General features: G+C 48.9%; 1 long non-coding RNA gene across 8 annotated transcripts in view; it reads right to left on the reverse strand.

Moving 5' to 3' along the window:
• Positions 1–14,012, reverse strand: part of LOC138446182 (uncharacterized) — a 304,831-nt gene that overhangs the window by 110,976 nt on the left and 179,843 nt on the right. The gene's annotated exons all lie outside the window — the stretch shown is intronic.

Below are 14,012 nucleotides of genomic sequence, written 5' to 3' on the forward strand. Positions count from 1 at the left end.
CAGCAGTGCCCTCCTAGTGCTAGTAACTGGATCGTGAGTTAGATGTTTGTATACATAAGGAGCTTATCCCAGGGCTCAGGACACAGTAAGGGCACAAGACATGACAGCTTTGGGACCACTCCATCTCCTGTGTTCCCCTACAATCCTCTTTCAGCACTGACAGTTCATTTGAAACACAAGGGGTCATGATCTGAGCGAAACAAGCACAGTTTGCTTTAGGAGGGCTGGAACCCCGGTCTGAAATAGAGTTTGGGAATTTACCAGCATCTTGTCAGATTTCCCTACATCGCTGTAAGAGCATGACCTGAGACAGTGGTTCTCGATGCTGCTGCACCATAGAATCACAGGGGAGACATTAGAAAGCTGATTGCCTGGGCTCTGTGCCTAAGTCAGGATCTTTGGGGGTTGGGTCCTGGCAACAAGACTTTTAAATTCCTCAGTTAATTCCAAGGGAAACCCTGTTTGAGAACAACTGACCTATGAGCTTCCCCCATGGCTTAAACAATAAAGAATCTGTCTGCGATCTAGGAGACCCAGGTTCAATCCCTGGGTTGGGAAGATCCCCTGGAGAAAGGAACCGCAACCCACTCCAGTATTCTAGCCTGGAGAAACCCCCAGATAGAGGAGCCTGGAGGGCTACAGTCCATGGAGTTGCAAAGAGTCGGACACAACTGAGTGACTAACACACACCCATGACCTATGAGTCAAATTCAGCAGGAAAGGGAGACCTGACGGAAGGGAAAGTGCCGCCCTTGGAGCCGTGTCACCTCCGGAGGCACTCAGCCCTCTGGGCTCCTCCCGCAAAGGGCGGGTGTGACGATGCCTGGACGCCATATACCTCACAGGGCAGTGGGAGGCAAGCCTGGGCTAACAGACTGAGAGAGCCTGGGTCACTAGCACTGTGACATGTCCCTCAAAGCTCTTCTGTGAACAGAGGTAGGTACCGCACCCCAGTGATGAAACCAGGAAGGGGACCAGTGGTGAGAGCACTGGTGAGGAGCAGAGAGCTAGTGACGGTCTTAAGTCCCCTCACTAACCAGCTGTGTTACTAGCAGTCTCAACTTTTTGAAGCTCCGTTTCTTCAATTGTTGACTAGGGATAATCGGATAACTAGATTGACCTGACCCACCATTCAGACGAGGGGAGAGTGGGGTGCGAGACAGGAAGACGCAGGTTGAGCTATGAAGAATCAGGCCCCTGCAGAGCATTTTTTAAAAATGTTTGACATTCTCACTGCACTAGGTCTTTGTTGCAGCATGTGGTTCTTTGCTGAGGTGTTTGGACTTTAGTTGCAGCATGCAGGATGTGGGATCTTAGTTTTCCAACCAGGGATTGAACCTGCATTCCCCTGCATTGGAAGGCAGACTCTTAACCACTGGACTACCAGAGAAGTTCCCATGCAGAATATTTTGACTGAGCATTTTCCAGATCTTCCCTGGAATGTGACAGGTTCTGGAGGAAGAAATGGCCCCTTTGACAATAGTTGTGACTAAGGGGCTGCAAGCATCTCATGAAAGTTTTCATCTGGGCAGGCTGGGAGGGAGCCTGCCGGGGTCCAAGTGGGGTGGGTGATAGGCCAGCAGGGAAGGGTGTGGTCCAGGGCTGCCCCAGCCGAGACGTTAAGATAGGAAGTGCTATCTAGGAACAATGGAACCACAACACCGTTGTCCTAGCCTGAATCTGACGAGAGGGGATAAGACTCCAGGAAACAGTCCTCCAACAGCTGGCCAGAGCGGCTCTGACAACCCGGGGGCTGCCTTATTTGTTCATTCATCCATTCGCTCAGGTGCATACCAAGATCTGTGTTAGATGCTGGGGATGCTGAAGTGAATAAGGTTCCGTCTGCACCCTTAGGAGCCACAAAGATAAATAAGGCAGAGCAAGAAGCAACATCTAAGTATAACACTATGTGCCAAAACACAACAACGATAATAATATTGATGGCTGACTCTACGCCAGGAGACATGCTTGACATTTTATATTTAACATCTCAAATCCTTGGTGTCCTCTCCAAGCAAGAGTCCATGCTCCATTTTACAAATATGGAAACTGAGGCTCCGAGAGGCTGATGACTCAACACAGATCACACAGCAACTTGGAGGCTGGGCTCATATCTGAATTCAGGGCAGTGGTGCTCCAACACTTGAGCTCCTTCCCCGTGGCTCACTGCTGTAATTCAGAGAGTCACGTGAGAATAAGACAGAGGACCCTCCCCTGTGAACCTCCTATAAGCACTGTCCCCATCACTTCAACAAAACAGTTTAAAAACCATAACAAGCAAACAAGAAAAAAAAAAATATGAGGCTTGGCACCCAGCCTGGGCTCATCACTCAATACATGCTGACAAACCAGGATCCAACTCTCACAGCGTCTGAGCAGTGGAGTAGAGATGGGAGGTATTTGGGAAGTAGCAGGTTTGGGGTTGAATCCCGGCTTCAGTATTTATACCTCCCTGAACCTCAGTTTCCTCATCCTAAAAATGGGAGCAACAAAACCCATCTGAGAAAACTGGGACAAGATCCAGGACACAGAGACAATTTCCTGACCTTTAAAATCCCTGCAAAATACCCCCCAACAGATCTCGGGGGAAAGAAAACAGCAAATGAAAGTACAACCAGGAGAGACACTGGCACATTTTAAGAGCTCCCATGTGGAAACAGATACCACACGGGAAACGTGGAGTCTTCCACAGAGCGCTGGTTCCCTCCCTCTGACAAGGCAGCCCTTCAAGAAGGGCAGGAGCTCACTTCAAGCCTGGTGCCACACCTGCCCACCTACCTGGGCACCACCCCCTTAACCCTCTCAGGATGGCAGCCACCGGTGCCCAAGTTCTGCTCAGAAAGCCGGGGTACAACCAAACAGGGGTGTCCTGGGGCAGCTGCTGCAGGAGCAATGATCACTATTACCTTCAGTTAACGTTTACTGAATCCTGACTTGTTGCAGTCACTATGCTTACTTTTTCTTTTCTGTTTTACCAGCAGGAAGGCAGTCATGGTTTAAATCAGAATTTAAAGGATTAGACTTGAATGTCTCCAGATTCCCCAACTTGTTCAACCTTGAGCCAGCCACTTACTTTACCTCTCTGTGCCTGAGTCTGGGCCTGCAGGGCATCTCTAAAACACACACGCCTAGGGGACTTCCATGCTGGTGCAGTGGGTAAGACTCTGTACTACAGGCGGCGCAGGTGTGATCCCAGGTCAAGGAACTAAGATCCTGCATATTGTGCAATGCAGCCAAAAATTTAAAATAAAATTGACACCCTTCCATGTAGCCTGTATTTACTACTATTTAAATAGTAGGGACTAAAACATTAAATACAACTAACAGGGACTTCCCTGGTGGTCCAGTGGCTAAGACTTCCTTCACCTTCCAATGCAGGGGGTGCAGGTTTAATCCCTGGTTGGGAAACTAAGATCCCATATGTCTCATGGCCAAAAAAATCAAAACATAAAAATGGAACCAATGATGTAACAAGTTCAATAAAGACTTTTAAAAAATAAATTATAAAAAGAATAAGCACACATAACAGAGATCTCAGTCAGCAGCATTTGCAGGGAGCGAGAGGGGGTAGGGTTAGGGAAGATAGTCAAGTTTAAGTAACTACATAGAGGGTCAGATTAACAGAGATCAACAGAGGAAGGAAGGCAGAGAGAGATGGGGGTGAGGTGGGTACTGTTTATGCAAGAGTGGCCAGAAACATCTCTCAGGTAAGGAGACATTTGTGTGTGTGTGTGTGTGTGTGTGTGGATGTGCACGTATGTGATGTTTATTGAGCATTTACCATACTCCAGGTAGCCATTCCAGGCTTTGGTTAGGTTTTTCACGTACAGTCACTCATGTGCCTTGCTGGCATCCCTACAGAGAAGACAGTGATGTTTTCCCCACTTTACACAGGACAAAACTGAGACACAGATTGCTTAAGCGACTTGTTCAGATGACCAAGGTGATGAAAAGCAGGGTAGGCTGCAGGCCTCTGAACCGCACACATTAATTCTTCCATTCCTAGAACCGCTTTTGCCAGAGAGTGAGGCTCTGTGGATCATTACTGTGATCACGGTCAAAAGGCTCGTAAGGAAAGGAGAAAAGGAAGAGGATGAAAGGAGAGGGAAGCACAGGACGGCTCATGGCACAAAACACACGTTTGAAACCCATCTGGAAAATAAAGGCGCGGAGACTAGGCTCTTGGCCCTCTCCGTCTCGAGATGCTCCACCTTCACTCCCTTTTTATTCATCTTAATTTCCTCTGAAGGAAGAAGACCTGAGTTTCCGCCTCCATTTCAGGCTGGCTTCTGATCTGCAACTTTGTTCAAGGTCCTCCTGGCTCCCACACCAAAGGAAAAAGCCCAGGACAGCTCGTGCCCTCCTCAGGGCCATCATTCCAGAGCCAACACTGGTGCGTTTCTGCTAAAACCGCAGCCTCTGGCACGGGAAGAAGGGGAGGCTGGGCAGCCCGTGATGGTCCTGCAAGGTCCCAGGAAGCAGACGCGGTAACACAGCAGACTCGAAAGTTGACTTCTCCTTTGAAAAACGGGCACCTGCCTCAGACACGCATACTCCAAAAGGCTCCTTTGTAAAGACTGTCAGAGAACTTGCTTCCAGGAAGTCTCCACAATGTGCTTTTTCTCTGATTTCCCAGTGGACTGGAGCTCCTGGAGGCAAGGCTTCAGGGTTTTGCCCCATACATCTCACATCTGTAAGGAGAGCGTGCCTGACCAGTGGATCCAGGGATGGATGGATGCAAGGGAAAGGGAGAAAGGGAAGGAAGGGAGGAGGTGTGCAGGAGGGTGAGGAAACAAACCTATGGCATGACATCAGCGGAGGAAGGAATAAAAGCGGAAAACAGATAAAAGCAAAGTATTACCATTAATATGCGTTCCTACTAAGTTGCTTCAGCTGTATCCGACTCTGTGACCCTATGGACTGTAGCCTGCCAGGCTCCTCCATCCATGGGATTCTCCAGGCAAGAATACTGGAGTGGGTTGCCACGCCCTCCTCCAGGGGATCTTCCTGATGGAACCTGCATCTCTTGCGTCTCCTGAGTTGGCAAGTGGGTTCCTTACCACTAGTGCCGCCCAGGAAGCCCATCCATTAGTATGAAAGAGTTGGGGGGCAGGTGGGGGAAACATGGAATACTACACAGCACTTAAAAGTGAGTAAGGTGTGTACGCACACACAGAAGAGCTACAAGATACACTGCTGAGTGAATACTGAATACGCTGAAATATTTGATCTCCTCCAGCTCTGAATGCCACAGAGTCCATGGAATCAGGGACAAGGCTGATGGCTGGACCTGGGGTTAAGTCCTAAAGAGATGAGCTGACCGAGTTCTCTGCCTTGCGAATACTCACACCCACGAGAAAAGGAAGGTCACGCTTCCCTCTAGGCCTCCAGGCAGTATCCATCTTATGACCCGGTTTCCAGTCTGACTTTGTTTCCACAGTACCTTGAAAATACTTGTACTGGTTTCAAAACAAACAAACAAAAAAAATCCAATGAGCATTCCTCAGTTTCCAGCCCCCAGACTATGATAACCCAGGAAGAACAGTGCATGTGTACAGAGTTATAAACTGAAGAACTATGGGCTCTTTCTGGCTACAAGTTTCACCCATAGAATATTTAAAATACTTCTGAATTCACCAAAAATCCAGGAAATTTCCTTACAAAGTCCAAAAAATGTATTTGGCAGCACTGGTCCCACACAATACCACACGCAGCAGGATGCTGAGGGTGGGGTGGTCCTTTATGTAAGGTATGTACCCTCCCAGAGGATAAGATGGTTAGATAGCATCACCGATTCAATGCACATGTATTTGAGCAAACTCTGGTAGATAGTGGAGGACAGAGAAGCCTGATGGACTGCAGTCTCTGAGGTCGCAAAGAGCTGGACACAACTCAAGTGACTGAACAACAGCCCTCCCAGGGGTGGTTGGGGTCCTATCCCTCAAAGACAACCAAGCCCAAACTCAACACAGATGGAGACATCACTGCTCAGAGAGGTGAGAAAACCTGCCCGAGGTCACACAGCAAACTAGTGGCAGGATGGGAACCAGGACTCTCATTCCTTATATAAAGGCCTGTGTTCCTCCTACCTGCCAGGCTGCACTTCCTCTCATTCAGAACCAGTCACGGCCTTAGAAAGTAGATGATCCACGTGACAGCTGGCTAGAACAGGCTCCTGGGATCACCCTGAGTCCAGAGCAAAATGCAACTCAAGCAGAAGTGATGCCTCGGACGACAGGGGCGCAAGCACACGGCACCATAATTAGCCCAGACTCGGTCATCGGAACACCTTTTGCGCAATGTTATTCTTTGCTTCATGGTTTCCACACCCAGAAGACCAATACTTCCCTAAAAATCAATTGTCCCCAGCAACCCACCTACACAGTTCTTGGAAACTATGGGTTAAGCATTCCGCCTCACACACACTAAAAAAAAAGGGGAAGAACAAAGAGGGCAGGAAAAATTCATCACCAGTCCTGTGTACTTTTCATTATTTGTCCCAAAGGTTTTTCGAGTCACCAAGTTCAAATGACCCTGTTCCTTGGAGGTGCAGAACTATTTTTACCAACACTTGCTAGAAAGGAGGCATCACGGGTTTTAATAAGTGCCATTACGCTGTCAAGAGACACTACATGGCTTCAAGAGGCGGGAGGTTTAGGGAATTGAACCTAGGGAACTTCCTAGCAGGAAGACGAGGCTGGGATAATCTGTTCCTGATGCAGGGAAGGAACAGCTAATTCCATTCTGCTGCCCAGAGGAGGTGAGACACAGGAATTGCAAAACATCAGTCAGATAAATAAGTGGCTCCATTGGGATCATTTCCCAACCTTCCAGAACAGGCAAGGAGATAGATGGGTCTGGCTTTAAGAACAGGCAGCATCCAGCAATGGGGGATGCCCAGCACATGGTAAGGGCTCCATAAATATCTCACACACACACACACACACACGGTTTCTGAATCTCTCGGCTTTGGATGGAGAGACCAGTAGACCAATTCTCTTTGCCCATATGTGCCCTCTTGGTGCTCAGGCCCAGTCTCAAGGCTTAAATAACATGACTCCCAAATAGGCACCTAAATATATATCCCTTTACTCCATGTCCTACCCCATGTTCTCAGGGTTCTCCAGAAAAACAGGCAAAGAAACAGCCGGAGAGAATGGACACATTTCAGTTCAACCACTTGGTCATGTCCGACTCTGCGACCCCATGAACCGCAGCACGCCAGGCCTCCCTGTCTGTCACCAACCCCCAGAGCTTACTCAAACTCACGTCCATTGAGTCAGTGATGCCATCCAACCATCTCATCCTCTGTTGTCCCCTTCTCCTCCCACCTTCAATCTTTCCCAGTATCAAGCCCTTTTCAAAAATGAGTCAGTTCTTCATATCAGGTGGCCAAAGTATTGGAGTTTCAGCTTCAGCATCAGTCCTTTCAGTGAATACTGAGAACTGATCTCCTTTAGGATGGACTGGTTGGATCTCCTTTATACATTTTAAGGAATTGGCTTAAACATTCATTGTGGAGGCTGGCAAATCCAAAATCTGCAGGGTGGGCCAGCAGGATGGAGACCCACGGAAGAGGAGATGCTGCAGCTCAAGTCTGAAGGCTGAATGGAGGCCAAATCCCCACTTCCTTGGAGGTTTTCAGTAATTTTCCCTTGGGGGTCGTCAACTGATTAGATGTGGCCCACCCACACGAGGGAGGGTAATCTGCTTCCCTCCGAGTCTATTGATACAGATGTTAATGCCATCCAAAAGACACCTTCACAGTGATATCTAAACTGATCAAATGGCTGGATACCTAGTTAAGCTGATGTGAAATTAACCTTCACACTGCAGATTCATACACCCAGCTGCTTCCTGAATATCTCCACCTGTATGTCTAACGTCCAACTAATATCTCAAGCATGAATCCATCCCTACCCACCACACTCATCCACTGATCCTCCTTATGAATAAATGGAAACTTCATTCTCTACTTGTTCAAGGGAAAATCTTGCAATCACCCTTTATCTGATACCCCACATCCAATCCACCAGCCAATTCCACCTTCACGATATGGTCATATCTGATCCCTTCTCACAGCATTCTCTGTGACAACAGTCACCATCATCCCGCCCCTGGATTTCTGCAGTGGCCTCTTAACTGGTTCATCTGCTTCTGTCTTTGCCATTTTCAGCCCATTGCCAGCAGCCAGAAAGATTTAGTTAAAACACAAGTCAGATCTGCTCTGAAGCCTCCAACGGCCCTATCTTGATAGAGCAAGAGCCAACATCCCTTCTATGACCCCCTCAGAACTATTTCATCTTTGAGTCTTTCCTGATCTTTGTGGCTGGACCACATTTCTCCCCAGGGCGGGGGTGGGGGCCTGCCCAACTCTTAGTACCCCAATAGGTCATTTCCTGAAGCCCAGCCAGCACCCACCAGGGCCTTAGAAGCCAAGTAATGACCATGAAGACATTAGGGCATTAACCTGAGGACCATACTGGGAGGCTGCCCAGGGAGCCAAAGGATATTAACTAAAATAGAGGAGGGTGTAGGCTGTGTGCATCTTTGAAAGACCTCCTAAGGCAGCTGGTGTGGATTATTCTCTGAAACATGTTGTAAAAGAAGAATTAGGTGGCATCCAGGTAAGAAGAGGTGGGGGGGGGGGGGCTGCCGGGTGAGAATTCATGCAGGTGCACGGCATCTTCTAAGAGCACGCTGCCAAGGGCTACCGTTTCACACATCTGCAGCCATGGCCGGAGGAAGCCAGAGAACAAAGACAGAAAGAAGATGTGGTATCTGACCGTGGCCAGGAGGAAGAAAGCCTCCCGATGGGCCAGAGCAGGGGTGGGGCATGGTGCCAAGTGGGCGGCGGGGCCAGGGAACTCATTCTCCCTCCCCGCCCTCCTGAGCCCCTATCCCTCTGAGCCCTTGTCTGAAGACTCTGGGGGAGGGAGAGAGCAACTGCCATCCTTTCTCCTCTAGAACCTGGGCAGACCTCCGAGGACTTGCCTACATACTGCAGGTGTTTCATCAGCTAGGCCAGGTTCCAGGCCCTTTTGGGCCTCCCGCCACTGTGCCCAGGGAGACTCTCGGTGAGTGGGACACAGCCTGCTCCAGAGCTTGTTCTTCTAAACAATAAAGGAGTTTGCCCCCGACAAGGCAACTGATGGGAACTGTTCATGAATACAGGGAGATGATCCTGAAAGGGGCTGAACCAGGACTGAGCAGGAGGGCAGGGCTGATGAGAGAGTGTCTTGATTACTAACAGGGTCCTATAATTCCAGAGACTAGCACCCTTGAGCCCATGAATTGGGCTGAACCCCCTATTAGCAGGTACAACCACTGGTAATTCTCTGATTTCTTTCCCAGCCTCCAGTTTATCACTGGCATGTTCCCCATGATCACAAGCCCTCCTTGTAGCATCTTCATGCCCAGGGGAGCACAGGGTGCGTAGAAAGTGCTGAATAGTAACTGTTGAGCAATAATGCTGCTCAAGTCTGCATGGGGAGAAGACAGGAAGGAGACTCCAGGAGAACTCTGGAGCTCAAAGGAAACTTCTTCCATGGTGCGTGTCTGACTCTTTGTCATGTCTGACTCTTTGCGACCCCCTGGACTGTAGCCCACCAGGCTTCTCTGTCCGTGGGATCCTCCAGACAAGAATACTGGAGTGGGTTGCTATGCCCTCCTCCAGGGGATCTTCCCAGGCCAGGGATCAAATCCACGTTTCCTGCGTCTCTTGCATTGGCAGGTGGATTCTTTATATACCCCTGACCTACCTGGAAAACCCCCACCAGAGATTCTAGTGCCAGAGTCCGGGTGCGGTTAGCAGTCACCGAAAGTTAATGAGTATGCAATCCGTATGGAGTAAGCACTCAGTAAACACCGCTGGATGACTGATGAACCCATCAGTTAGCGAGATGACTGAACACGGTGAAAACACTCCAAGTTATATAGCTGTCATCTTCCCGTTTACGGTCAGCAGGGATTTTCAGATGGACATAGAAGAACCCTGACCGCACCGTGCACCTCTGGGCAGCCACTCACTCCTCCATCCAGAGGGCATGAGGGCAGTGGCAGGGCTCCTCTGAGTGCCAGGGGCTGAGATGTCATGATGGAGGAGGATGGGGAGAAGCTAGCTCGGGAAACAGTACAGGGTGCCCTCCCCTCCATGAGCCATCCTTATTTCATCTAATTAGAGAAAGACAGAGGTGCAGGTACCAGGTCACCTATTCAGCTTGAAAGAACTAAGCTCGGAGACGTTCAGGGATTGCTCAGTGTCCTGTAGGGAGTCAAGGAGAGTGTCAGCTTCAAAACCAAGTCTTCCTACTCCATGTGGATGAACTTCTTCTCCTGGATGCAACAAGCACACGGGACACAGGACAGTGGGTACCTCCCTGATGGCAGAGATGGCAGGACTGCCACATGGAGGAAAATAAAGCAGGAGGAACAAATCTCACCTGCCTCCCCCAGTGTGCAGGCAGAAACACGGGAAATTCCCAGCGCTGCCTTCTGGAAGTCATCTGTATGCACGCGCATCTTCATTTTCACATCGTGCTCACACGAGATGATGCGCTCTGCCTGCATCACTCAGCATGTTATTTCAAGGATCTAAAAATGCTCAGGTGGCATTTAGTCAACCAATTTTATTTCACACCTGCTATGAACCAGGCACCCTGCCGGGCAGTCAAGAAAAAAGTGGTGAGCAAAATGGGCACTGTCCCCATCAAATGAGTTGGGGAAACAGACATTAATTTGAAAATCAGGTAATTAAATGATTACGAAGCATGGCAAGTCATATAAAGGGAAAGTACAGAGTCCTAAGACAGCTTGTAATGAGAACTTCAAAAATCATTTAAAGATCTCATAATATTATGCTAGGTAGACAATCATAGTGGACTTAACCATTCTCCATTTAATCATTTGGTTTCAACTTTTTATTACCCTAAACTGAAGTTACCTGAGATATATGGAAGTGAGATATCACGATGTCTATAATTTACTTTAAATATATATTAGAAAAAGATGAAGTAAATAAAACAATGTTTATAATTGTTAAATAGGTAAATGGGTGTTCATTATACTATTCTCTCTACTTTCCTGGATGTCTGAAATTTTCTATAATCCAAAGTAAAAAAAAAAAAAATCATGGTTTAATGGACATTTTCACAAATGAGTGCTTTTTTTTTTCTTTCTTTGGATTATACCCTTAGGATAAAACTGAGAAATGAGTAATAGAATGAAAATACACAGACATCATCAAGGCCATTTGTGCACACTGCTAAGAAAACCCACTCCAGCGTTCTACCAACTGGCACGGCAGCACAAACATGTACCTGCTCTCCTCCGGCCTCATCGCAGCAAAGGATGCCGACGTTTAAACTGTTTCCTCATTTGATTAGCGTAAATAGGCAAGGCCCCCTGTGCTTCACATTCCTTCTGTTTTCCTCTAAGCATCTGAACTGCCTCGTGTAACCCCAGCAAGCTGCTCCCAGGAGGCAGCAGAGTGCAGAAAGGGAAAGGATGGGGATGGGGGACCCCACTGGGAATGCTGGCCCTACAGCTGTTTAGTTGGGTAAATGTTTGGACAAGCACTTCACGTTCTAGACTCTTACAGCTCTGAAGGTCAGAAATCCGGAAGAAGTCTTCAAGTGCGAAAACCAAGGTGTCAGCAGGGCTGGTTCCTCCTGGAGAAAGTGAAAGTGAAGGTTGCTCAGTCGTGTCCGACTCTTTGCGACACCATGGACTATACAGTCCATGGAACTCTTCAGGCCAGAATACCGGAGGTGGGTAGCTTTCCCTTCTCCGGGGGATCTTCCTGACCGAGGGACTGAACCCAGGTCTCCCGCATTGCAGGCAGATTCTCTTGTAAAGAGCCACAAGGGAAGCCCAAGAATACTGGAGTAGGTAGCCTATCCTTTCTCCAGTGGATCTTCCCGACCCAGGAATCAAACCAGGGTCTCCTACATTGCAGGCAGATTCTTTACCAACTGAGCTCCTAGAGACCCCAAGGCAAAACACGTTTCCTACCTCTTCCATGTCTAGAGGCTGTGGGCATTCCTCAGCTCCTGGCAGCATCTCTCCAATACCTGCTCCCATGATCACAATACCTTGTCCTTTTGTGCTGTCAAATCTCCCTCTCACAAAGATGCTTGTGATGACAACGGGTTCACCCGGCAATCCAAGATAGTCTTGCCATCTCAAGATTCTTAACCACACTGCCAAGTCCCCTTGGCCATGGAAGGTTACAATCATCTGGGAGGGGGCTCTAGGATGTGGATATCTTTGGGGGGCTGTTACTGAACCAACCACGTGCGTTGACTTGTCTTTCTCCGGCAGCATGTGTCACTCATCATCATGTTCCCAGCACACAGCGTGGCGCCTGCCATACAGTGAGTGCCCAGTAAATGCAGATGGAGGGAAGGCTGGGAAGAAAAAGGGAGGGTCAAGGGAAGGAACACAATCCTACTGACCCCACATCATCCCTGAGTCCCAAGTGCAAGCAGGAGAACGTTCCACTAGGAGATCCGCATCTATGAGGAACAGCATCTACGAGGAACAAAGTGTAAGGTATTGGCATCTTACTGGAAGAAGGAAGTCCCTGATGGGTAACATTTGTTCCCCTGTCTCCGTGTGTTCCCACAGCAGGCCAGCAAGCAACAGGTGGCTCTTATCCTGCCCACTTCCTGGCAGACAGGGCTGGAGTAGCCAGCAGGCTTATTGCTGTATGCTCATGAAGGCACTTTTCCCACAAGAAACAAACTCAGGGGATGCGTGCATGCTCAGTCATGTCCAACTCCTTGCGACACTATAGACTGTAGCCCGCCAGGTTCCTCTGTCCATGGGATTCTCCAGGCAAGAATACTGCAGTGTGTTGTCCTGCCCTTCTCCAGGTGATCTGTCTGACTCAGGGATCAAACCTGCATTTCTTTTATCTCATGCATTGGCAGGTGTGTTCTTTACCGTTAGCGCCACCTGGGAAGCCCAAAACAAACCCAGAGAAGCCACAAATATTGTCTCCTTGCCACAAATGTTTTTGTTGTCCCTCCTCTCACCCGCAAGAGATACTAAGAATGGCTCCTTTTCAGAGAAGACAACCACAATGAAAGTTACTGCTAACACCAGGGCAATGCAAACATCATGTCTATTCTACTCAACAGATCAGGCAAAATAAACATTCCTACGTCCATCTTACAGGTGGAGAAACGGAGGCACAGGGCAGAAGTAACTTACTCCAAATCACCAGCTGAGATAAGCAGAAAGAAGGAATCTATCAAGTTCTAAGGCTGGGCTCTTTCCACTCCGACACAAATCTGCCAAGAATGAGGGTCAAACTGCAAGCACAGAGTCACAGGCGTTGTCTGTAGATGGTGCTGGGTGTGACAGTCAGTCATTCCAGCCTCCACTCCAGAGTTGAGTGATCTGAAGCCCCAGCCCTGGCTGAACCAGGTGAGGGCATCCCCGCTCACACAGTCCCACTCTGAACACACAAGTCTGCTCCATGTGTGCTTGGCGCTGTGGCACTGGGGATGCTGAGTTAAATAAAGGAGTCGCCATTGCTGCTTTCACAGGGCCAGGTGGACACACACAAAGATAAACCAGAACAGTGTAGGAAGTACCACCCAGGCTAGAACAGAGCCCTAGAGGTCTGGTGGACCTAAGTGGAGAGGCAGCAACTCTAGCCAGAGGACAGGAAAGCCTCATGGAGAAGGGGGCTCTGCAGCTGGGTATAGTAGGATGAATAGGAGTTTTTCTGGGGGGAAGCAAAAGCTCGTTCTGGCAGGGGAAAGAGCATCCTCTTTATAAACCTCTAGCTCACTTGAAAAAGTAAAGAAATAGCTGGGTTGATGTTTGGCACAGAATAGGTGCAGAGAGGAGGCAGGGAGGGGAGAGAGGGGGTGTCTCTGGTTTCTATCTCCCCCATTCAAGGTTCCGTGCTTTGCTTTTATCAGGCCAAAGTTGGGGCAAAAGAGGTGCAGACGATACCACTGTCAAGCTCTCAGCTCAACAGAGGCACAGAGGCGGGCCTG

The sequence above is a fragment of the Ovis canadensis genome, chromosome 9 (genome assembly GCF_042477335.2).
Source record: "Ovis canadensis isolate MfBH-ARS-UI-01 breed Bighorn chromosome 9, ARS-UI_OviCan_v2, whole genome shotgun sequence".
In the NCBI taxonomy this organism is placed as follows: Eukaryota; Metazoa; Chordata; class Mammalia; order Artiodactyla; family Bovidae; genus Ovis; species Ovis canadensis.